General features: G+C 38.6%; 1 pseudogene; it reads left to right on the top strand.

Moving 5' to 3' along the window:
- Nucleotides 1–26,435: 26,435 nt before the first annotated feature.
- LOC145937813 (uncharacterized) lies at nt 26,436–27,206 on the top strand (annotated as a pseudogene).
- Nucleotides 27,207–27,717: the final 511 nt, after the last annotated feature.

Below are 27,717 nucleotides of genomic sequence, written 5' to 3'. Positions count from 1 at the left end.
TAAAAAACTTCTAGAAACATTTAGAAATTTCTAGAGATAAGATTTGAGATCGTGTAACACGAGAGAAGAGGACAACAAAATTTGTGTACGTAAGTGAATAAACGGAAAATTAATTTTTTATGTAAAATCGAATTATGTTTAAACAAATCGCATTAAACAAAAAGAAAACGCGTGAGAGATTATATTTGATTTGAAAATTTTTTGCTCTAAAATATAGTAATAAGGATTTGCGAGTTCGAAAACGCCGGATTAGGTCGAAGAATAGCGTGTAATAATCCTTTGTAATAAACCCTGTAATAAAAAGTAAAATAAATGTTTGCGGACAAGAAAAAGCAAGTTCGGCGATTTAGACCTCGTAACATTATATGATGGGATAAAAAAAAGCAGGCTTATACTCTATACAACTATTTTTTGTATCTGAAGAAATAAGAGAAAATGATTTTATGATTTTCCCCGACCCGGCTAGGAAAATAGTTGTAAAACTCAAACACCATCTAGAATATTCGTCGGAAAGAAAATCGACGTTTGCCAATTAAATAACTAAAAATCTTTTCAGCCACGCCTAGTTGTTAAGAAAAGCACCATTCGATAGGTAAGTAAAGTAGACTAAGAAATATACGTATGTTCTATGTTCGCCTCCTTTTCGAAAAACAAAATAAGCGCTAGCGGAAGAATTGAAAATTTTTTCGAACCTCCCACTCTTTTAAAATATAAACGAAGAAAATGTTGAATTTTTCGACGCCTTCTTTCTTTTGGTGGGCATGGATATAAAGTATAAATTCTCCGAAGCGTAATAGAAAATGCACATTTTGAGTTTGACATCGTCCTAGCTACTCAGTCTCGTGGACGTACACGTTTCGGCGTATCGCGTTAGTGTTGTGAGTGCAAACGTTAAGTGCAAATAAAAAATGGCAGCTCAGAAAAAGTTTATTTCTGAATGCATAACTTTGGCCGCGAATTTGTCGCCGACGATAAATGCCGCGTCGTATTTATCACGGCTGACGGAAGAGCCGTGTAATAATTATAATATTTTTATAGATTTCGTTCCTCATCGCGAAGCATTCCAAATCGTTTAGTGATGGTGAGTTTATAAAAAAATGTCTCGTTGAGACAGTAAAATCCTTCGACGGTAAATTGACAGTTGACGAAGCTACAAGTATTTCGCTCAGTCATCAAACAATAGGACGTAGAATTACTAATATTGCGCTTTCTATTGAAGATAAATTATAATCTTTGTTAGCAACTTGCTCGTACTTTTCATTGTGTCTTGATGAAAGCACCGATAATCGACACGTGAGCCAGTTGAGTATTTTTACTCGAATCGTCCAAAACGATTTCTCATGTGTCGAGGAGCTTTTAGATTTTGTTGCTTTGCATGACACAACTACGGGTATAGATATCTTCAGAGCTGTAGAAAAAACTCTCAATAAATTTAATGTAGATTTTACAAAATGTTCGGTTATAGCAACAGATGGTGCCAAAGCGATGACTGGCGCAAAAATTGGTTTTTTCGGTCAAATCAGACAGCGAGATTTAAAATTTCCGATTATTTATTGCATTATTCATCAAGAAACGTTATGCGGGAAAGCTGTTAAACTTAGTACTGCTTTGCGAACGGTAACGCAAATTGTTAATTTTATTAAAGGTGGTCATAAATTTCTTTCCCATCGAAAGTTTCAACACTTTCTCGAAGAGCATAACGCGGTTTATACCGATGTCCCTTTATATTGCGAAGTCCGCTGGCTTAGTGCCGGAAAATGTTTAGAAAAATTTTTTGCAATAAGAAAAGAAATCTTCCTTTTTTTGCAAGAAATATCTGTTACAAAATGCGACGAATTTGAATTTTTTCTAGAAGATTTAGAATTTCTCAGTGAGCTCGCTTTTATTACTGATTTGACTAATCATTTAAATATTTTAAATTTGAATCTGCAAAGAACGAATCAAGTTATTTCTCAATTAGTTAGCGCCATTGATTGTTTCCGTAGACAATTATTATTATTTAAAAATCATATTGAGGCAGATAATTTATATTTCTTCCCATCTTGTCAAGTTCTTTTCGAAGAGCATGACAACAGCTGCAATTTTCAGAAGCATCTCTATTTAATCGATTCTCTCATTAGTCAATTTAATACACGGTTTAGAGATTTTGAAATGTTCAGAAATGATCTTATTCTTCTCAAGAATCCTTTTACTGCGCAAGTCGAACAACAAAATATATAATTGCAACAAGAACTTTGCAATTTACATTCTAATATTTCCCTTAAAACGCGACCGGAAAAAGGAATAGAAGTTTATAAAATTTTAGACGTAGCGACTTATCCGAGGCTTAGGAATTTCGGTCTTCGATTTTTTTCTATGTTTGGCTCGACTTATTTATGTGAATGTTCTTTTTCAAAAATGAAATATATAAAAACCGACAGACGCTCTTGTTTGAAGAATGCATCATTATCTTCGTTGATGCGAATAAGTTCTTCAAATATTCAAATAGATATTCCTTCTGTTCTCGAATCGTACGAAAGCCGTAGTCGTACAAAATTTTAATGTTCTAATTTTTCTCGTTTTTGGTCGTTTTTTTATTCTTCTTTTTAAGTGGATTAGGCCTACAGGGGAAACCACTATTTAAAAAACGCGTCAACAATAGTACCTCATGGGTAATGTGAAAATCTATTGTCAAAATTATTATAGATATAAATATAATCTAATAATAAATATATATTAATATAAGTATAAAATAATAATTAATAATAAAAAATAATAATTAAAAAATCGCGATTTTAAAAAACTGAAAATATTTAGTTAAGGGGTACGGAACAGCATCGCGTTACAGATGCGCCGTCCTTGAGACAGAGCTCCGCGCGTCTTAATTACGGTTATTGGACCACGCGTTGTCTTAATCTTCGAGTTAGTAAACGTCTGTTGTCTTTAAAATCTGTATACGTATTCGTCCTTTGCGAGGTGAGACAAAATTCGGCACGATAGAGCGAGTCGTTAGAAGGTCGTCGAACGATAAAGAGCGAAGACCGAGACCGTTGCGAGAAATAACGAGATAGACGCGATTTTAATTCAATCCGAGACTTTTATAATAATTTAAATAATTTCTTTAATAAATTTGATTTTTACATCTAACAAATTATTTTACTTCAATTAAATAATTCTACATGTATTATGAGGATTCGTGTCATTTCAACCCTGTACTAAATTTAAAAGCCGCCGCGGGATCTCGTAATTATTGCGTAGCGTGTAATGTAGGCTTTCGCAACAATAGAGGTAGCGGTCACCGGTGTTCAAATAAATGTCCGCGTTGTTTTGCGGTGCCAGCGTGCGATTACTTCGACGCGCAAATCGTAAAATGCGACGCATGCAATCGGACGTTTTACGGTGCATCGTGTTTCGAGCGTCATCGTAGGGAAAAATCATATGACGGTAGATCGCACGCGAGTGTTTGTAGTGTCATACGATTTTGCGATGAATGCGGCTGTGTAGTTAAAGCGAAAGCGAAACACGAATGCGGCGTTTCTTACTGTAGATTATGTCATTCGGCGCAACCTCGAAATCATTTATGCTATATGAGACCTCTTCGTCGCGACGTTAATTCCTCCGCGGGATCATCGTCGTCGACATCACATCCGGTGGTAGAAGCGTCGACAGTATTAGGTATATCCACGGAGGAGCGCTAAGAAAGCGCAATTGATAACGAGGAAGCGAGCAAATTTGCATATGAAGGCGGAAAAGGACGCGTAGCATTCGTGTTTTACGATTTTGAAACGCGGCAGGACGAAACGATCGAAGGTACGACGTCCGTAAAAAAACACGTTCCGACACTCTGCGTCGCGCAACAAATTTGCGAAATGTGCGCGCAAAACAATGATATGTCAGTGCGTTGTCACTGGTGCGGAGTGCGAGAGTTCGTGTTTCGTAACGATCCGGTGAAACATTTTGTCGATTTCGCAACGCGAAAGACGAAATATTTCAAGCAGATCATATGTATAGCACACAATGCGAAAGCGTTCGACGCTCAATTTATTTTGCAATATATTGTAGAAAATCGCGTCAATCTCGAGCCGAAAGTGATTTTGAACGGGACAAAGATCGTCGTATTAACGGTTGGACGTACAAAGTTTATCGATAGCGTGAATTATATGCCGATGCGTTTATCTGATTTACCGAAGGCTTTCGGGTTGAAGGATACGCCGGATAAAGGCATTTTTCCGCATTTATTCAATACTATCGAAAATCAATCGTATGTCGGACCATTACCCACCGCACATTACTACTCCCCCGAAACTATGAAATCGAAAGAGCGCGAACGCTTTCTCACGTAGTACACGGACATGCGGCTAAAAAACGCCGTGTTTGATTTTCAACGCGAGATAGTGCAATATTGCCGTACCGATGTTGATATACTTCGACGAGCGTGCATGGCGTTTAGAAAAATTTTTATAGATCGCGGAAATGTATGCCCGTTCGAGGAATGTACAACTATCGCTTCGACGTGTATGACAGTTTTTCGGAAAAACTTCTTACACTTGAATACAATAGGTGTTATTCCAGCCGGCGGATACAGAAAAGCGAACATGTATTCGCGTAAAGCTCTGCAGTGGCTGGTATGGAAGGAGCGCGAGCTCGGTCATCCTATAAACCATGCAGGGCGTGCGCGCGAATATCGTACGATCAACGGCACACTCGTCGATGGTTATTATGAAAAAACATCGGAAACGGAAGTAACGTCGCGCCACGTGCTGCAATTCCACGGCTGCTTTTGGCACGGATGTACAACGTGCTTTCCGATAAATCGCGATAAAATCGCTTTCGTCGGCTATGGACCGTAAAAACATGATTGACTCGCGATACGAACGAACTCTAGCGATCTCGTGGCGACTGCGACAGCGGGGGTATTTGGTGACAGAAAAGTGGGAGTGTACCTTCGATCAGGAAATGCGGGACAATCGCGAGATGCGCGAATTTCTCGAGAGCCATTCGATGGTGGAAACAGCACCGCTCGATCCTCGCAACGCATTTTTCGGTGGACGTACGGGAAATATCGCGACTCTTTACAAAATCACAGATGCGGAGAAAATACGTTACATGGATGTATGTTTTTTTTCTTGTTCTTGTACCCGTATGTTCTCTGTACCCGTATGTATTGAAGACGGGTGCTTTTCCTATCGGCCATCCCGATATTTATGTCGGCGATGAATGTTCCACTTTAATCGGAACAGCTCCGAATTATGATTTTGATACTGTCGAAGGCCTCGTACGTTGCACGGTACTTCCACCGCGCGATTTATTTCATCCAGTACTCCCGTATCGCGTGCACGAAAAATTGTTATTCGCCTTATGTCGCAGTTGCTGCGAAACATTTTCGCTGACGTCGTGTACGCACGAGCGTCCTAGCGAACGCGAATTCGATGGCACGTGGGTGACCTGCGAATTACGCAAGGCCATCAAAAAAGGTTATCTCGTGACAAAAGTAAATGAAATTTGGCAATATAAAATTAGCCAATATAATCGCGAAACACAGCAAGGTGGATTGTTCGCCGAATATATAAACTCATTTCTACAACTTAAACAGGAAGCAAGCGGGTAGCCGGGCGAATGCGAGGACGATGACGCTACCTGAGCGATACCTGCGGGAGTACGAGGAAACCGAGGGTATTGTTCTCGATAAGCGTAACATCGCGCGAAAGCTCGGTCGCGAAGCTTTGTCTGAATTCATTCTGAGGTAAATTCGGCCAGCGATCCAATTTACCAAACACCGAAGTCGTTAAGACACATCAGCGTTTTATGTTGTTATTAACAAGTCCCGAGCACGAGATAACCGATATATTACCTGTAAACGATGAGGTAATATATGTCTTTTCGTGGCGGTTGCGACAAGAGGCTGTCGTACCCTCGCCGATAACCAACGTAGTGATAGCCGCATATACGACAGCGCAAGCACGTTTAAAATTATACGAATATTTAGAGCGTTTAGATCGTCGCGTGTTATATTACGATACCGATTCCTGTATTTATGCGAGCACCGGTGATCCGAATATGAACCTCACACGGGTAATTTTCTAGACGATATGACCGACGAACTCGAGAGCTACGGACGCGGTAGCTACATCGAAGAGTTCGTGTCCGGCGGCCCAAAACTTTATGCCTACATCGTGCGAACACCCGAGGGTCGAGTATATGAAACCTGTAAAGTTAAGGGAATAACCCTCAATTACGAGAACTCATGGCGCGTTAATTTTAATAGCATTAAAAAATTATTATTAGCGCGAGAAAAGAATCTAGAAAAAGAACAAGAAGATAACGAAGAAGAAGATGAAACTACAATAAATTTACGTTTTAGCGCAATTCGACGCACTGCGTTTCATGAAATTGTAACGCGGGACGAGTCGAAAATATGCGCACCAGTGTTGGTGAAACGTAGATTTATTAATAACCGTTACTCGATTCCGTACGGATATTTATAATCGAAATAATTCTTTTCTCGCGTATTTTCTTCAATATTTTATATAAGTATTTTATACATTTATTAGGAAAGCAATGTAAATTTTTGTAAAAGGTATATGTATATAGTATTAGTAATAATTCTCTGCAATTGTAACAATAAATTTAAAAATAAAATGTCATATTCCTGTTATTTTAAATGTAATATGCTATAAAGGAAATATATTTTTATGTATCATATTTATGTAATAATATCGATTTTATTTAAAAATTACCATAAAGTAAAATTTTGTACCTTAAATTGTCTTACATTTTCATTCTCTATTCTTCCTTTACCTCAAAATAATTTTATTCTTTTCAGCAATAAAACCTTTACGTAGCGTCACTAGAATGCGAACTCGAATGCACGTGTTTTCTATTATGCCTCTTTTTGTTACCTGAGGTGACGATAATTAGCCTAAATTGAAAGAGGAGGCTAGCCGCATGTACTTTTTGTATATCTTTTTGTTTTCTTTATTAGCGACGATGCCGACGGTCAGCCGAAATTAGTGCGTTTTTTATTTATCTTTTTTCAGCGCTATACACGATCACCGGGGACCAACCGCTCTATGACGGCTTTGTTATACCGCGTTTTTTTTTTATCGACATTTTGTCGGCTTTTTTCAGAAACGCTGTCTGCTCACCCCCTACCCTTCCAAAAAAAAAATCAACCAATCAGAGTGCTGGGCCACTATAGTTAGAGCCTATCGTAGACGGGGTGGGGTGCCACAATCCCCACGTCTGCTACGCTATACCACGATATTTTATCGCCATTTTGTCGGCTTTTTTCAAAACCCTGCCTACTCTCCCACTCCAAAAACAAAACCAACCAATCAGAGTGCTGGGCCACTATAGTTAGGCCTATCAGAGCCCTGGGCCTAATGACCCCTATTAACGGATCGACCAATCACGGATCGAAAAGCCCTGTCTAGCCACGCCCCTCTGGCGCCAGTGGTCGAGTGGTGGGAGTTTGTTTTGACTCACTATAGTGGCCCACATACTACTATACAACAAATTCTTTTAGATTCAAATTCATACCACTTATAAAAGAAGAAAATATTGATTTAAATTTGCCGATTTTCAACTTGTTAAGAAATTAAAGGAATTTAATAAAAGATTCTGTGAAGATCCTGCTACTCAATTGCAATATGTAAATATTGTTTATTAAAAAAAGCATAAGTTAAATGTAAATATCTTTTTGAATCACAAGACATGCAACATAATAAAAATATCTGAAATAAATAAGGAAAAATTGTATTGTGTAAGCTTTTTATATAAAAAAGAACATTTAACTTGAAATGAAGAGAACGTATTCTATATTCTATATACATATATTCTATAAAAAAAGATATAAGATTTTTTTAAAAGATTATACCATTTATTCTGTCTTTTTCCAATTTTTCTTATTTTTTTCATATGTGCATGAACTTTTTATATTTGAAAACATATACAAAAATAACAGTTTTTAACAATTCTGCAAATTCGTTATTTTATTTGTAAAACGTTCTTTAATTTTACAATAATAGTGTATGATAAAACTAACAGAGTATTAATTATAAGTAAGAGTAAATTAATGTTTGAAATTAAAATTTTATTGCTTTAAATATATGCTGTTGTTTTTGTACTAACACTTTAAAAATCACTTATAATTTTATGACATAATATAAGAATATTATTTTAAAATTTAATATAAAAACGTACTAAAATTTGAAATAAATAAATCTAATATAAAAATAATTACTGAGGAAATACTGATTATTAACTTTTAGTGATTCTTATTTATAAATGTGTCAGTTTAATAGTAGTAAATAGTAGTAGAAATTATTTAAAAATTATCAATTCTACCAAGATATTAATTACATAAAAATTGCAACACAAGCATATTTTATATTTTTTACAGCAAAAAATAATTCGGACAATAGGAGGTAATACCGCGAACGCGTTTCTCGATTGTTTGCATGTGCTCCGTTAAGAGCATTCTGTATGGTGCATGTAGAATGATGTTAGATGTGTGAATACGTGTATGACAGCCGAAAGTCATACGCACACATACGTAACGCGACATACATGTCGCTTGAAGCGCGGCGAAGATCAAGGAGCAAAGGAGAAAATAGTAGGGAGTATTCCAATATTGCATCTCTTTCGCACATTGCACGATCGAGAGAGAAAGCAATGCAAGACGTGATAACCGCTAGTGGTGTCCAATAGCTGTCTCACTCACTCAACGGTCGAACGGAAGGAGTGCGAGTGAGACAGCTATACGGACACCGCGGATCGCGCTGTCTTTCGGCTGTCATACACGTATACACACATCTTAACGCCGGACACCATTCCTGCTGGTGCTGTACGCGGTTCTCGACTGTGTGCGTGTGGTCTGCGGTTCACTTTTCCTTAAAATTTCATTTATGCGAAGTATGCAATAACGATACGGCACGTAGTGAAATTATTTCAACTTTTTAAACATATTCTGTGCAATTGTTTGTTGAAAATGTTTCTTGTATACTGTACTAGTGACAATTCCAGTAGCGATACTAGGAGAGTTCTAACTCAGGTCCTCCGAGGGGAGCGCGGGGCTATCTCGGTGGCGCGGGGGCTGACGTCACGCGGGGCAGGAACGGTTATCGCAGAATCTGGTGGGAGGGATTTCTAAGCATGTTCGGCAACTGTTTATCTTTGTAATTGATGGCTACCCGAATTTGTAACCGGAGCGCTCTAGAATCTATAAAACTATGTTTCTCATTTTATGGACATTTTATCATTAGGATATTATGGAAAGGAATGGAGATTTTATGGCCGACGCTGCGACGAACATGTCGAAACGTTATTTATAGGTGCAAATACAAAAGCGTTGACGTTCGGCAGCTTGTTAGTCCAGTCAAATTAGCAAAAAAGAAAAAAATAACCGGTAAAAAGCTATAAATTGGTGGAGGCCTTTATCTTAGCATACTATTGAACGTGCTGAAAGTCCGGACCTCTATCTGCAGGGCTCGATCCGCCATCTTGGAAAAAAGGTGCTTCAATTCAGTTTTTTCCTCATATCTCGGTAATCGTTGATTCTATCGTATTGAAGGTTATAATGAAAAATGAAGCTCATTAAATTCTTTATAAAAAAGGTCCAACACATTTTTTTCATATCTTTAATAGTTTCTCTGTAATACACCGGTGAATACATAAATAATTTTTATTTATGCGCTGTACTCTTAAATCTATGATTCTACGCGTTCGAAATATCAACAAAAAACTATTGGCAACAATGCAAAACTTTTCAGAATATATGCGATAATAATATTCCTTGAAATAGTCTCGTACAATAGTCCTTAGTTCTACCTGGGCCCAAGGATCCCAGTTCTGGTACATTTATAGCATACTTGTTAAAAATATTAGTTTTCATGTTAGTACGAAGAAATGGATATTAACGTTAATTGTTTTCTCTGAGAAAATCTTTCTGTTGAAAAAATTGTTAATGTGAAACAAAAAGGACTAAATACTTTAATCAAATCAAGTGAACGTAGGAAGGACGGTAGATTTGGAAAACTGAGACAGCTAAGTTCCGTGATTTTACATGTGTCGTGCCGAAAAGACTACACCCGGGAAGATAATATTAAGGCTGCGTTGAAAAACATTACCGAAAGTGAGAGTTCAACTAATATTCAGATAAAGGGAAAACTCAGGTCGTCGATCCCAAGCTTCGATTTTAAAAATGCTTGCTTTTACTGCACGGAAGTCATAGATGCGGCGTTTTATGAAAAAGAAAGAAAGAAGGAGACCAGTAAACGTGTGAAAGTGCATCGTGTCCAGACCCTACAGGTTAAAGGCAGCATTCTACAAGCGGCTGAAAAGAGAGGAGACAAATGGGCTGGAGAAGTGAAGCAGCGGTTAAAAGGTATATCGGACTTAGTTGCTGTTGAAGCAATATATCACGAACGCTGTTATATAAATTTTTTCAAAAAACCAACTACAGGAGATAAGGGCGGACGCCCTCTTATTAACGAGGTAACGACAGCTATGGAAGTGATTTTCGATTTCATTGAAAATAATGACGACTGTCAGTTTTCTTTGCTTGACCTGATTGAACTATTCAAAGACTACGTTCCTAGCGAACTAACAATCAAAAGAAAACTAAAAGAAAAATACGGTGACGAGATTATTATAGTAACAAATAACAAGGTTACTACTATATGTTTCCGAAACACAGGATATAAAATTTTATCGAATCATTGGTATGAACAAAGGAAAGTCAATGAACGAGAAGAACGCCTTCGAGTAGTCACTGCAGCTGCAGCCATAATTCGAGAAGATATTCGCTCACAAATCAACAATACGTCTGTATATCCTTCAAGCGATGATTTTTTAAAAGATGTAAAAGACTGCATACCGGAATCCCTCGATATTTTTCTGGAAAACGTTATAGCTAAAGGAAGAAAATGCCAATCGCAGCAGCTCAAACGAAAATGCATTTCAATAGCGCACGTTATTATGTTGGCGACCAGGCCAAGATCTTTCTTGTCACCACTTTTAATCAGCGTTGCTGTTTTTTTATACCGGAAATTTGGCTCTAAAAATCTAGTGACGCTACTGTCTAACTTAGGCTTCAGCGCATCATATCATGAGGCACAATTATTGGAAGCTTCAGCAAGTCTACAACCCGTCGCTGAAGTGTCGCTGGGAGTATTTTGCCAATTTGTGTTTGATAATGCAGATTTCAACATTTGCACCATTGACGGATTGAACACATTCCATAGTATGGGCGGGATTAATTGTGTGACTCCTTCTGAAGCAATTATTCCTAAGCCATCGATCATTAAAATTACGAAAATTCCAACGCCGCCGATTTTGGAAAACAGGGTGTGATATCATTGAAGACATTCGAAAACATAAATGGAACAGGATTGAAGAATATCGTCATTGGTGATCTGCCATGCTTGGAAAAGCTAGAGGAAAACGTCCAACTGCCATCACTATCTGACGTGCTTTGGATGTGCGGAAAGTTTGGCGAGGTTGCTAATATCCCTGGATGGAGAGGGTTTATGGAAACGTTGAACATTGAGCAAAAGTTTGAGCGGTCCAAAGTAATTTATTTGCCTTTTTTAAATTCACCACCGAGCAGCTATGACACTATTTATACCGTATTATGTGCAGCTGTCGAAAAATCCCGAAAATTGAGCATTAAAACTACTTTTGTCACTTTCGATCAACCCCTTTACGTCAAAGCACGGGATATAGTCGCGGCGATGGGTAAAGATTCAGACTTGGGTAATGTCGTACCAAGACTCGGAGGATTTCATCTTCTAATGTCATTTCTTGGCAGTATTGGCTTTATTATGGCAGGTAGCGGCCTAAAAGATTTATTGAGTGTGATATATGCCCCACTGTCGGTCGAAAAAATACTGTCAGGGGATGCTTATGCACGAGCAATTAGAGGGCACTTATTGATTCAATTGGCTCTGGCAAAAATTATTTTACAAGAAATCGATCTAAACACCGAAGAACGTGAAGCTATCAGAGATATTTTGCATGACTTTAATCATAATCCTCCGACATTGACATCAATTACAGCAGAGCCTGTAATTCAACAGATTCACAAGAAACTCACGCTACAATTGCAGAAGGTAGAAGGCAAAGGTCCTACAGCAAAATTGTGGATCCAATATTTCCACATGGTGACTTTGATCAAGTAATTTATACAATCTGAGAGAGAAGGTGACTGGACAACCCATTTGCAGATTATACAAAATATGCTGCCATTCTTCCATGCTAGTGGCCACATCCTTTATGCTAAGGCATGTCATCTGTATCTTCAAAATATGTTCAATTTGGAATCTCATATGGATACTGAAGAATGCCGTAAATTTGTAGAGCAAGGATTTTTTACAATCAGACGGACTGACAAATTTTGGTCTGGAACTTGGTCGGACATGGTTATTGAGCAAACCTTGATGAGAAGCATGAAAACTGTCGGCGGTCTTACTGGTCGAGGTTTTACAGACAGTATTCTTGGCAAATGGACTTTGGCAATGCCTGCCCTTCTAGACATCTGTGACACGTTAGAACAATTCTGCGATTTATCCTTTGTCAGTGGAGAGCAGCATGTCGATTCAAGGGAGTCACGAATGAAACGAGATAATGAAGACGTAAATCGACTGCAGCACTGACTGTCTTCTCACGATCCTTTCCCGAATTCTGATAAAATTTTTTCGATTAGTACTGGAGTTGTCGGCGATAGCACCATAGATTGCTACAATGCATTAAAAATTGGAGTACACGGGATTAAGAAAATCATCGGAAATAATTTCAAAGACGTAAAGTTTAAGCGTGTTGATAAAGTTCATCCTCTGGCTACAATTAACTCTGCTATCAAAATCCACGACGTGATAGTGCCAATCGATCCTCTGTTGCTCTTTCAAAGAATTATTATTGCAAAGAAAGATGACGAACAATTAGTCGATTACCTTGAATACGAACTGGCACCATACCCACTTTCTCTATTTAATGAGGCGGGTATGCGGAAGACTAAAAAATCCGCGCTGTACGATATTCTTGAAGAGTCGCGCGATTGCGTGAATTTCAATGATTGCAGACATGTCATTGACGGTGGGTATCTCTTGCACCGCGTAATTTGGCATCAAAATCAGACGTATCGGTCAATTTGCGCCACGTACATAAACTACGTGAAAAACCATTTCAGAGCAACAACTATAATTGTATTCGATGGTTATACCAACAGCGCTTCCAGCACTAAAACAGCGGAGCAATGCCTACGGTCTGCGAAACATACGAGTGCTGACATACTATTTGATGACACAATGACAGCCACTGTCACACAAGAAAAGTTTCTGGGCAACGCAAAAAATAAGATCCGATTGATTTCGATGTTATCGGAAAAATTTGAGGCTGAAGGTTTTACCGTTAAACAGGCTACAGACGATGTTTTTCTCTTATCGTCACAACAGCGATAGAAGTATCTTCTTCCGAAGAAGCTGTGATTGTCGGTGAGGACATAGACCTTCTCGTTCTACTAATTGCTCTAGCTCCACAAGAACGGAATATTTATTTCCTGAAACCAGGAAGAGGAAAAGCCGAACGCAAGATCTACTGTTCTCGTACTTTACAATCATATGGAGGACTTCGAGATAGAATTTTATTTGCACACGCTTTTAGTGGTTGTGATACAACATCGTGTCTCTTCCAAAAGGGAAAACTAAAATGCTTTAAACTATTGAGGCAACGAAAAGATTTACATGATATCGTAACAACATTTAATGATGACAACGCTTCTCATGATGATATTACTCGAGCTGGAGAACGTTTTTTCTTGGCTATATACGGTGCACCTGTAACTGAGACATCTTTGAATCGACATCGGTACAATCTTTTCACAAAGTCAGCGTACAAGAGTAAATCGAATTTAGCTTCGTTGCCCTCTACAGCTGCAGCAGCTCAGCAACATTCGTTCCGCGTGTATTACCAGGTACAAAAGTGGCGCGGTAATGAGAAATGCCCTGAACTTTGAGGTTGGAAAAAAATCAATGACTTTCTGAAACCTGTACTGACACTCAAGGCACCAGCTCCGGATTCATTGCTGACATTAATATCATGTAATTGTAAAAAAGGCTGCACTTCATCATGTGGGTGTAGACAAGCAGGACTAAACTGCGCGGCTATATGTGGCCACTGCCATGGTACATCATGTCTGAATTCAAATTCTACTTTTGACATGGAAAAGGAGAGTTCCATTGAGAGGGAGCTTGACGAGAATGATTTCTTCGTGATCGATGCTGAAGATCGAGATGATGATCATAGCCCTGCAGATTCACAACCTCAGGAAACGGCTCAGAAGAATCTTATAGATGACGCTACCCCCAGTACTAGTCGTGTACTACAATTTTAAATAGTAAGAGTTGTCAAATTTTCATATGTACGAGAAATATCACGCACACATTTGATATTTTTTATCTATTTAAATTTTTTCTTACAGATTTTACACCGAGAGTGATTTTTACGATAGCCTGAGACATAAAATACAAATATCCATATATTAAACAGTGTATTACAAAAAAACTATTAAAGATATGAAAAAAATGTATTCGACCTTTTTTATAGAGAATTTAATGAGCTTCATTTTTTATTATAACCTTCAATACGATAGAATCAACAATTACCGAGATATGAGGAAAAAACTGAATTGAAGCACCTTTTTTCCAAGATGGCGGATCGAGCCCTACAGATAGAGGTCCGGACTTTCAGTATGTTCAATAGTATGCCAAAATAAAGGTCTCCACCAATTTATAGCTTTTTACCGGTTATTTTTTTAAATCGCTATATTTTGATCTAATTTGACTGGACTATGTGTCCTTACTCCTCTATCCATAAAACGGCAGCGCGATATGGGAAACTATCTTTTGAGATACGCCAAATGTTAAAAAAGGAGACAGAATTAGATGATATATATATATATATATATATATATATATAAGGAGGATGAGAGCGCGTCAAACCATAGTACGATTTGAAAGCGTATAGATGCAGAGGTGAAAAAAAGTTTAGTGGTTACTTTCTTGTATTAGAAGTGTTAGTGGCATAGTAGTGAGTAAAAAAGAAATGGAAAATAATAATAATAGTAATAATAATTTCGAAGCGATATTAGACGAGTCGTCTGACGAAGATCACGCGCTGTCGGATGACAGTAATTATATTAGTGATCACAGTGAGGATACCGATATTGACGACAAGATAGTGGACAATTCACAAATCCTTGCGGACGTACTAAAGTTTATACCATATATTTTTACTATTCGACGGGTGGTGCTCTAGCTCTATGTACTTCGTGTATGATCTCTATTCAAGACTTCGGGCACATGTATGCTGTTCGGAAGCATGTAATTAAATCACATGATGCAGTGGATAGTCGATGGTGCTGCAATTGTAAAAATCCATTGCATATAATAATTCCATGTGATATGTGCCCAGTTTGTACGCAGTGACATAGTAGTGAGAAAAAAAATGGAAAACATTGAGCAGACTGAATGCGACCTGTTTGGAGCGGTCCCATCAAGTCGCCACCTTGGGCGAGTATTTTGAATGGGCGCTGCGCTGCGAGGAATTTATCAAACTGCTCGAAGAAAACAGCCGTGTCAAGCGTCCGCGACTCTCGATTGGATATAGACAATCTTTGGTTGCTCGAATCGCGCGACTCGAGGGTACAAAAACTCGATTGAGGAGACAATTTATATCCAGTGGTGGTAATTACAGTGGCGGAAATAACGCGGGAAAACTCGTTTGGCGAGAGATCGATATCGCGTTCGAAAATCGTATACTGACCGGTGCGGTGATTAACGCAGACCATATCAAACCGCGACAATTTTTGGAAGACGCTAATAGTGTAGTACTCGAGCAAGTGTAAGACGTTATAAAAATACACAACTGTGTAAAAGTAAATACTGTGTTCAACGGTGAGTTTGTGACAGGTGATAAGCGCGCCAACAAAAGTATTAACACGAGAAATTATGAACTCTTTCGCACGTCCGATTTACGCGAGTGGTATGAGCGGCACGTCATCGAAACCACATTGACGTCTCTCGAAGGGTTCCAGGAACGTGATAGCGGATGGGCATTGTCACGAATCCTCGATCTTACGGTCAACGTCAACAAGTGCAATCCTATGCGCGCGGGATGCCATATTAAATTACCGCGAGAAATTATGACGAAGAGAGCAGTGGTGAACGTGCAATCTAAAGACAATGCATGTTTCGCGTGGTCAGTGGTGGCCGCTCTGTACCCCGCAGAAAGAAATGTGGAACGAGAATTTTCATATCCGCACTATACGACGGTGCTAAATTTACAAAACATTGAGTTTCCAATGACGTTGAATCAAATTAAAAAGTTTGAACATATAAACAATATCTCAATCAACGTCTACAGCATCGAGAGGAAGAAGGAATTATCAATTCTTCCGATACAATTCGCCGATCGGAAAAGAGAAAAACATGTAAATTTGCTGTACGTGGAGGAGGACGACAACGTTGGGCATTTCGCGTATATCAAAAATCTGTCTCACCTCATAAGCTCGCAACTGAGCAAACACAATGGTCAAAAATATATCTGCGATCGGTACGTATATTAATTTAAATTATATAAAATAATTGTAAATAAAATTGTAATTTCTTTTTCTTTCACAGATGCTTGCACTACTTTAATTTGAGCGAAAAGTTGGAGGCTCACATTGTGGACTGTCGAAAAATGAACGACTGCACAATCAGATTACCAAGCGATAAAGACAAGTGGTTCGGCTTCGACAACTATAACAGAAAGGAGTGACTTCCGTTTGTAGTGTACGCCGACTTGGAGTGTGTGCTGAGAAAGACATCGGAACACGTGTCATACGATCAACATCACGAGGTATTTAGCGTCGGGTACTACGTGCAATGCTCGTACGATGAAACATTATCCGCATACCGATCTTATCGCGGCACCGATTGTGTCGCGTGGTTCGCCAACAAACTCGAGGAATTAGCGCATCGCGTAAAGGGTATTTTGTCTGATAATGTCCCCATGACAAAATTAACGCAAGATGGGAAAAATTTCATAGCGCCACGCAATGTCACATTTACGAAAAACCGTTTGCGCCGGACGATAATCGAGTACGCGATCATTGTCATCTAACTGGGCGATACAGGGGTCCCGCACACTCAAACTACAATCTAAATTACAAAGACTCTTATGTCATTCCTGTAGTTTTCCACAATCTATCCGGTTACGACGCACATTTTATCATAAAAGAAGTAGCTACCGCATACGAAGGACGCGTAGATGTGCTTCCAATAACAAAAGAAAAATACATTTCATTTACAAAGACTGTCAATAGTACCGAGGACAAAGATCGGAAAACTTGCGTAAAATTACGATTCATCGATTCATACAAATTTCTCAGTGCTAGTCTTAACAAATTAGCATCTTTTCTCGATAAGAATAAGTTAAAAATTTTACATTTCAATTTTTCCGCATTATCCACTCACAATTTCGAATTATTGACGCGAAAAGGTGTCTTTCCGTACGAGTACATTGACTGCGTGGACAAGCTGCAGGACATGCGTTTACCGCCGCGCGAATCGTTTTATAGTTCCTTGACCGGTGACACTGTATCCGAGAGCGATTACGCGCACGCCGAGAACGTCTGGAATCGATTCTCCCTTCGAACTCTAGGCGAATATAGCGATCTGTACTTAAAAACTGATGTCTTATTACAGAGCTGTCCACGTTTTGCACTTTTCGGCCGATTTCCGAGGCTCACCGCCTAGCGGCCCCCACTTACGCTCGAGACCTTAGCAACTACGGTTATCGGGCCACGCGTTGCTAAGGTCTCGAGCGTAAGTGGGGGCCGCTAGGCGGTGAGCCTCGGAAATCGGCCGAAAAGTGCAAAACGTGGACAGCTCTGTCTTATTAGATAGATAGATAAAGATATTTATTCCCCTCAGGGTTATAAAGGTGCTTTTTCAAGGAGCATTCCCAAACCTTTTACAATCCTCCCTTCTCCACTCAACCTGGCCATAAGCGACCTCACAATTTGACTAGTACATGTAATCCACCTTCTCTCCCTTTTCTTCTCCTCTCTCTCTCCCTTTCTCTGCTCTCCGTCCTTCCTTCTACTCGTTTTCTCTCCCATCTTTCGTCCTGTTCTGTCTTCTCCAGCTTGACCTCCCTTCTCTCCACCTTCCCTGTCGGTTCCCTCTTCTCTCCTCTAGCCCCTCGTCTGTTCGTCGCTGCAACTTCTTTCTTAACCAATTCGTCCCCGTCGTCCCTTCTCACCAGCCCCTTGCCTTGCTCTTCCCTCCTTCTCTTCCTTCTCTTCCTTCCATCTTTCCCCCCTATCTCCGTCTTTCATCTCCGTAGTTCATCCTCTTCCTCTTCCTCTATTCTTCTTTCTGCCGTTCTATCCACCTCCGTCCTTCTACGTCCCACGTCCACTCATCCTTTCCGTCTATCCGAATCTTCCTGTTCGTTATTACCACTGTTCTCCCTCTCTTGCTCTCTATCCTTGCCTTCTCCACTATTCTCCATCTTGCACTCTTTTCCTCCATCGTCAGATCTTCATCTATACGGACTCCCCACTTCCAATATATCTCCCAGCACCTTTCCAGCATCTCCTCTTTGTCCTTCTCCTCCCTCATTTCCACAATCAGCACCCGTGTTCCCGCCTCTCCTATCCTTTCCACTATTCCTCCTATCCTTGCCTCCTTCCCTAACACTCGTCCTACAATTTCCTCAACAAAAATCCTCCTCTCTTCCTGGTCCTCTCCATCTACTCGTTTCCATATCAAGTTTCTTCTTCTCTTGCATCTTCTTTCCTGCTCCTCCCTTTCTTCCGTCTCCCTCCTCCACTTCTCTTCTCTCTCTTCTATCTTTTTCCATATCTTCATTTTTTTCCTTTTTCGCCTCCCTTTTCTTTTTTCTGCTCCTTCTCTCTTCTTTCCTCTCTGGTACCCCCTTTATCTATCTGTTCCTTTCTCTCCTCACTCTCTCTTCTTTCCTTCATGTTCCATCTTCTTTCTTCCCCGTTGTTCCTTTTCTCTTCTTTTTCTATTAACCTCCACCTCTTCTCCTTCCTCCTTCTTTCTTCCTCTTCCCCCGTTTTCTTCACTCTCCTCCTTGCTCCCCAGTTCCTCCTCTGAGTTCCCCCATCGAACTACCTCTTCCTCTCTCCCTCCTCCCCCTTTCTTCCTTCCTTCTCTTCCATCTTCTCCCTTTTTCCTCTCTGCTTTCGACCTTCCATCTTTTGTCCCCTTTCTTCTTGTATCCCTTTTCATTGAGCTCCCTTCTCTCTCCCTTTCCTCTTCTTCCTCACCGCAGCTTCCTTCTGACCATTTACCCCTTGTCACCCCTTCCATCCCCCTCTTCACACTAGCTCCTTGCCTTAATCTTCCTTTCTCATCTTCTTCCTCTTCCCTCTCTGGGTCCCACCTTCTTCCACTCTTCTCTTCAATTACCTTTCGGCCTTGCTCTTCTTTCTTTCTGATCTCTTTCCTCTTGCCAGTTTCTGCCCCTTTCTCCTCCCTCCTTTTCTTCTCATTCCTCTCTGCCCTCTTCGCCTCCTCTGTCTCTTCTAACCCTTTCACTTCCTCTTCCTCCTCCTTTCGAATCTTCTTCCGCTCTCTAACTCTCTCCTTCCTTTGTCTGTATAACCCTTCCGTACACTCTTCCAGACTTTCTTCCGACGTCTCCTCTCCTGCTGCTCGCAGCATGTAAACTTCCTTCTTACGATCCGCCTCTTCCTTCACTGATGTCTTATTATTAGCAGATATTTTTGAAAACTTTCGCGACACTTGCATCGCGAGTTATGGACTCGACCCTGCGTATTATTATACTCTTCTCGGGTATACATGGGACGCCATGTTAAAACATACAAATATTACGTTTGAATTGCTTACCGATATCGACATGGTTATGTTTATCGAACGGGGTATACGCGGCGGTCTAAGTCAATGTTCCAACAGATACGCACATGCTAATAACAAGTACATGCAGTCATACGACTCATCGAAACTGTTAAGATAAAACGTATTTTTTGTTAATTTGAATTATCCGCCTTTAGTTCTCTCTAGATACATTTTTTTGTTTGAGTTGTCAAGGTTGGTAAACCTTCTATATAGCACGCTCTCTTCTTATTCTCCTTCTCATGTCGCGCATACATATGGATGTACAAGTAATACAATAAAGAAAGTTTTTAACTACGATTGAGGAACGTTGTTATTCTGCATTCGATAACGAACAAGTAATCTAACATGGTAGCAGAACGTGGTTTTCGCGTGAATGTTTATACACTCGGAAAGTGAGTAAACGATTTTTTTGTTCGGTTTTCTTCTTGGTTATTGTGAGGACGGTCCGACCTAACCTAGCAATGGAATATCAAGGAATAGAGAAACTGCGAGGTGCAGAAAATTGGAACGTTTGGAAGTTCGTCGTGAAGAATCTGTTGCGTGGAACTGAGAAAGCACATGAAGTATGTATCGGGGAATTTGTAAAGCCGGTATCGCTGCCGCAAGGTGCGACAGCTGAGCAACAAGAACAGTATCAAGCGACACTTGCATGGGACAAAGCCGATCGAGCCGCAAGTCAGATAATAGTTAGAACATTAGAAACTAAAGTAATGGCGTTGTTAATTTCATGTGAGACAGCGCGAGAGATGTGGTTAAAATTGCATACGATTTATGAGGAACAGACAAAGCAAGCGTCACATACTGTACAATCCGAATTTTTCAATTTCAGCATGGATAGTACGGATGACATGGTGACTCACATCTCCAAATTTGAGGGACTGGTGTTACGCATGCAGCAATTGAACGTAAAGCCGGATGAGCAATCCCTAACAGTTAAGCTGCTGGACACGCTGCCAGAGGAATATGAGAGTCTTCGTCAAGCATGGTGGGCAAGAGCGCAAGACCAACAGACATTCAGTAATCTGCTTGAGGTATTAACCTCTGATGACGCACGTCGGAAAATTCGAGTCGGAAAACAAGAGCAGATGGCTGCGTTGGTGGCAAGCAAACCCAGGAAGCATGATCGCAGCAACACCAGTGGTAACGTTAAGAAATCACAATCATCGCAGTCTAATGAAAAAGGGAAAAACAATCCCAGTCATCAATTTAGATGTTATAGCTGTGGAGAAAAAGGACATTTTCGTCAATATTGTCCAAGGAAGCAGAAGAAAACCCAACATCATAGTCTAAAGGAAGAAGCTTTTGTCTGCGAAGCCATGACAGCGGAGCTTGATAATGATTCATGGGTGGTGGACTCTGGTGCAACAGATCATGTGACGAATCGAGGTGACTGGTTTGCATCATTTGAGTATTTCAATACGCCAGCTAAAATTTATATTGGAAATAAGACTACAATGGATGCTCTAGGAAAAGGAACGATCAAGATTGAAGCTTTCGTCGATGGAAAATGGCTGCCAGGAAAAATGGAAAATGTACTATTTGTGCCAGCTGCTCGTCGAAAGTTATTCTCAGTAGTATCAGTTCTGGACAAGGGCATGAAATTCAACTCTTCAAAGGACAGTTGCGAGTTTGTGAAATGCGGTGCCGTCAAAGCTTGTGGAAAGCGTGTTGATCAGCTGTTCAAGATGATACTTCGTGTGAAGGAGCCTGAAAAGGCATGTATAGGTGAAATTAATTTGTCAACAAAAGACTCTTTGCATGTGTGGCATGAACGCCTCGGCCATCAAAACAAAAATCATGTCAGAAAATTTCTCAAGATAAATAACATTGGTTTTGTTGATGACAACCAGTTTTGCAGTTCATGCATTGAGGGGAAGCAACACAAAAATAGTTTTAAGCAGCGTCAACAGCGTGCGGAATTACCTGGTGAAGTTATGCATGCCGATCTATACAATAATAAACGTGTCGTTATACAGAGTAACCTACAAATTAGTGCAGCGCCTTTTTCTAGTAACTAACTGCATAAAAACAAAAAGAAACTAAGAAAGGAAAACGAAGAAACATATTGCACGCAGCGCTATCTGTATCAAGAGACAGTGTACAAATTGTCCTTTTAACACCCCCTTGCAATTTGACAACTCTAAGAATAAAATAAAATTTAAGCTTTGAACATGCTCACACCCATGAGTGACCGTAGTTTGACAAACCGTGCACCTGTCAAACCTTTTGTCAGAATATCTGCAGTCTGATCTTCAGTACAAATATACTTAACTTGCAACTGTTTACTATTACATAGTTCTTTCACAAAATTATATTTAATGTCAATGTGTTTTAGCCTGCAATGCTCCCATTTACTTAACAAATGAATACACGATTGATTGTCTTCAAAAACAGTAATAGGTTCTTCATAGTTGATTCCCAAGTCACGCAATAGTTTCTTGAACCATATGACATCAGATGCGGCAGTGGCCAATGCCACATACTCCGATTTTGTCGATGACAGAGCTATTGTAGGCTGCTTCCTGGTTACCCATGTTACCGTAGCACCATATATTTGAACCAGGTATCCGGTAATAGATCTTCGATCACTGTCGTTGGCCCAATCAGCATCCACGTATGCTAGTAGTGGCTCGGAACACTTCTTCTTTTGAAAATATAAGCCATAGTCTAGAGTTCCTTTGATGTAGCGTAGTATACGCTTCAAGCAATTCCAATGGCTTTCAGTAGCACAGTTCTGAAAACGACTGCAATAATTAATTGCGGTACTTATATCTGGTCTGGTATAGATCATCAAGTACATCAGACATCCGACCAATTCACGATACGGCTTAGCTTCAATGATGCACTCTGCTCCTTCTTCAGTTGTTGAATTAACTCGTGCTTCCATAAGGGTTTTAGTTGGTTTGCACTCCGCCATATTAAAGCGCTCCAGAAGATGTTCCATGAATGCTCGTTGACTTAGAAAAATACCATCAGTCCGAAATTCAATCTTCATTCCGAGGAAATAGTGCGGTGTCTTCAAGTCTGTAATTGGGAACTCTTGCATCAATGCATCTCTCAAATCAAGTAACTCTTGTTCATTGTTACCTGCCAAAAGAATATCATCTACATAAAGCAGAATGTATAACTTGCAACTTTTTGTAATCTTAGTATAGAGACATATCAGTTTCAGATCTTTTTAAGTTAAGACCTTTAACAAATTGATCAAATCTTGCATTCCAAGCACGGGGCGCTTGTTTTAAGCCATAGAGAGACTTATTTAATTTGCATACTAGTTCATTATTTGTTAATTGCTCTTCAAAACCTTGAGGCCTTTTCATATATATATCCTCTTCTATTCGTCCATGCAGAAATGCGTTTTTCACATCTAGTTGCCTTGTAAATAGACCTTCGTAATTGATGATAGAAGAGTTCTAACTGTAGTAATGTGTGCCACAGGTGCGTAAGTATCAGTGTAATCGAATCCTCTTCTTTGCGCACAACCTTTTACTACCAAACGGGCCTTATACCGCTGAATATTATTATCTTGATCTCTTTTGATTTTAAAAATCCATTTATTATCGATAGCTTTCTTGCCAGCGGGAAGTTTTGTAAGTGTCCAAGTTTTATTTGATAATAGAGATGTAATCTCTTCTTGAACTGCGTTGTATCATTTATCCTTATCTTCTCGTTGTTTAATATCTTGATAATCTTGAGGGACGTCTTCAACAAATGCTTCAGCATTTAGTGCTATTCCGATGTAGTCTTCTAGATGTTTTGGTCGAGTCTTGACTCTTGTACTGCATCGTGGAGTAACAGGTTTTTGTATAATAGATTATCTGGCTTTGATATATTTGTATTTCCATCATGATCCAGTTCTTCCTCGTCAGCACTTCTATATGTGTCACTTTCTTCTGAACTACTTGAGTTATTGTTACTATCTTTGATCTGATTTATTTCAGTTGACGATGTAGCCTTTTCTTGAGTTTCTCTAGGTGTTGCTTTATAGAAGTCCTCTTCAAGACTATATCTTGATTCGTTGAAAATAATATCGCGACCAAGAATAATCTTCTTTTCTTCTGGACACCAAAGGCGGTAGCCATTCGTACAGTATCCAACCATTAGGCACTTCTTGGAGCGTGAATCAAACTTTCCTCCAATTAATTCTTTGGGTAGTTTTAAATATGCTATGCATCCAAATATTCTTAACTTCTGAACGTCTGGCTTTTCTCCATACTATTGTTCTGCAGGAACTTTTCCTTTTATTGCTTCTGTCGGGCTCCTGTTTATGAGATAAACTGCGGTGAGTACAGCTTCAGACCAGAACTTTTTGCTTAACTTTGAATTTAGAATCATACACCGTGCACGTTCTATAATAGTACGATTCATGCGTTCAGCAACTCCGTTTTGCTGTGGCGTATATCTGATAGTGAATTCGTACTGGATACCTCTTTGAACACAATAGTTCTTCATTTCAGTAGAAAGATACTCACGTCCGTTATCGCATCTCAATCTGCTCAGCTTTAAATTAAAATGCGCTTCTGCCATTGCTTGATATTGTTTGAAATATTTGAAAACTTCACTCTTCTCAGTTAATGTGTATGTTACGGTGAAGTGTGTAAAATCATCGATGAAAGTCAGCAGGTACCTCTTCCTGTCATAGGATTCCGTGTCCATGGGGCCACATACGTCACTATGTACTAGTTGCAGGGGCCTTTTTGCACGTATACGAGTTTGTGAGTGTGGCAATTTAGTTTGCTTGCCAGTTATGCATACTTTACAACACTCTGGTTTGATGATCCTCTCGTTCCACTTGATTCCATTTACCATTGACGGCAATTTCTTCAGCGCACTGTAACTTATGTGACCGAATCTTTTATGCCAAACTTCAATATCATTCTCACTATTACATACATTTGCTGTCACAAATTCAGTACAGAATTCAAGCTCATATAATTTATTCTTCCGATATGCAACTGCTATAATGTGATCTCTCTGTATGATGCCTTTTCTATTGCAAAATTGCACTGTATATCCGTTCATTTCTAGCTTTCGAACAGACAATAAATTAAATTGGAGATGAAGTACAATTAGCACTTCTTTTATTATTATAGACCGTACTTGACCATTTACTTGCGTGCGTACCTTAAATTCTCCACATTCCGTTGCTGTCAATTTATGACCAGACTTTGCGACGTGTAGCTGTATTGGATTTCCCAGAGTCTTGATATTTACAAGGTTTTCACTCGAACGAGCTAAATGTTCCGTTGCACCTGAATCCAGTATCCAAGTAGAGGTTTTTCCTTCAAGCTCAGTTTCCGTGTTGAATGCGAATTCTTCTTCTGTATCAGAATTTTTCCTGTGACTCTTCGTGGTGAGGTGTGCACTTCCGGATACATTTTTATTGTCTTTCTGAGGTTTTCTGCAGTCGACTCTTTTGTGGCCATACTTTCCACAATTGTGACACTGAAAATTAAATTTAATTTTATTCTTATCTGTAACTTTAGTATTGTTACCTTTCTTGATGATGTTTTTGCTAGTCGCAAACGCTGCATGTTTATTTCCATCATCTGTTACATCCGAACTGCAGTGCTTAGCCTCTTCATCCAATAGTCGATTTTTAACGAAACTAATTTTTAGTTGTTCCGTCGACAATGTTTCCAATGCAGTTACCACAGCATCGTATTCCGTTGGTAGAGTTAATAATAAATGACATACTACGTCTGTCTCTTCAACCACAGCACCTGTAGATTTCAATTCGCGAATTAGTCTATCAAATTTCAAGAAATGTGCACTCATTGTCTCTGAAGTATCAAACTTCATAGTCAGCAGCTTCTTCCGTATCCTGAGTTGACTTGCGATTCCTTTTCTTTCGAATGTATTCTTCAGGATGTTCCAGATTCCGTACGCTGTATCTTCGTCCTTAATGTACTCTAGATGACTATCTGCAATCCGCTGTACAATTAGAGACTTACATTTTCGATCACTTTTCTTCAGCAATCGTAGTTGCGTTTCTTTCAAGGATCGTTGTTCCGCTGTGTCCGTGGTCCTCAACTCGACCATCTGAGTTACAGTTCTTTCGATGAAATCTGTCAGATCATGTTCATCTAACAGGGTTTCCATACGGAACTTCCAGTTGCTGAAGTTTGTTCCATCAAACAGAGGAACCTTGTATGTGTCTTCTTCCACCATGTTGTAGGTTAGTTTTCACAAACAGATTTCCGGAACGAATATGTACGATTAATTTACTTATTTCCCGTTGCGTTGACCTTTTACTTTTGCTGGGCGTTTTGTTCTGGGCCCATAACCTGATAATTATATAGCAGTGGTAGTAAATAAAGTAAGATTTTATTTCGTACAGTAATATCTCAACGTACAATAATAAACGTGTCGTTATACAGAGTAACCTACAAATTAGTGCAGCGCCTTTTTCTAGTAACTAACTGCATAAAAACAAAAAGAAACTAAGAAAGGAAAACGGAGAAACATATTACACGCAGCGCTATCTGTATCAAGAGACAGTGTACAAATTTTCCTTTTAACAAAATGAATATAGAAAATTCAGATACACAATCTGAAATCATAAATCCTTAAGAATGTTGATAATACAGAAAATCGTGAGAAGGATAATGATATTGAAATAGAAGAATTTGAAAATACAGATAATCAGTTGTATGAAAAAGACTTCGAGTAAATACTCTAAATAAGATTATTTATTGTACTATAAATATTAATTTAATATTTAATAAAATTCTTAATTTTAATAAAATTCCTTAAGGATTATTAAATGCAAAATTATACTATAAATTATTGAACAAAAAATTTGATTGCAGATAGTGCACTTAAAGAATAATTTCTATTGTAGAAATGCAATATATTATGCTGCTTTAGGGAGTTCTCACAGATAATCACATATTGCTACAAGACTTTTAACAGGAGTATTTAAAAAAGTAGCATTGATATTAACTGTACGAGTACTCTGAGTGGGGACAATCCCCTAGATCTCAAGGAAAAGACTGGCAAAATGTTAAAGTTCCATGCTTACATCCTTTTGCAGTTAACGCAATAGTTAGTAAGTAATAATTTTTTACATTATTATAATAATCTTAATCATAATTAATAGAAATTTATGTGTTGTAAAAAATATTAGTAATAGATTTCTATTTAGAAATCATAAAATTTTATTAACTATACATTTTCAGATTTGTCCATTGATTACGGAGTCAAACATGGTTGGATCACACAAACAAGAAAGATTTACATCGAACTACAATACAAAGGATTGGAGAAATAAAAAGAGAAGCAAGAAATGAGTAAAGAGCTTTTTAGTAATCTTATTTTTTAAAATTTCACAATATCTTTATCATTTATGTTTTAGTTTTTTTAAATTTATTTAGTACATGTCATACATTTGAGGTACAACATATTGGCTATAAGTTGAACTGAATAATACTAAGAATATTTGCGAATTACAAACATTTATTAAATAATAATTTTTGTTTCATAAAAAGATGAATTTTTATTGCAAATTAAATTTCAATTTTATTTAATTATTATGAATTTCATAGTTTATAATATTTTATAATTTTACACAAAAAATTCTAAGTTTTTAATATAATAATGTTAATTTAATTTATTATAAAAATATAAGCAGTATTTTTTTACATATAAGATTATTTATAAATAAATTAATATAAAAGTGTTATAAATAAATAATCTATTCATTAAAATATATTTTGATTTTTTATTAAAGATTTGATCTAATTATATTTAAAAATATATAATTGTATCTAATCATATACATGTATATAAAGTATGTATAATGCGA

This window comes from Prenolepis imparis, unplaced genomic scaffold (genome assembly GCF_030444845.1).
Source record: "Prenolepis imparis isolate NDT839.2.m4 unplaced genomic scaffold, iyPreImpa1.0 SCAF_6, whole genome shotgun sequence".
Taxonomy (NCBI): Eukaryota; Metazoa; Arthropoda; class Insecta; order Hymenoptera; family Formicidae; genus Prenolepis; species Prenolepis imparis.
The sequence above is the reverse complement of the archived record's forward strand: the minus strand, read 5'-3'. Positions and strand labels throughout refer to the sequence as shown.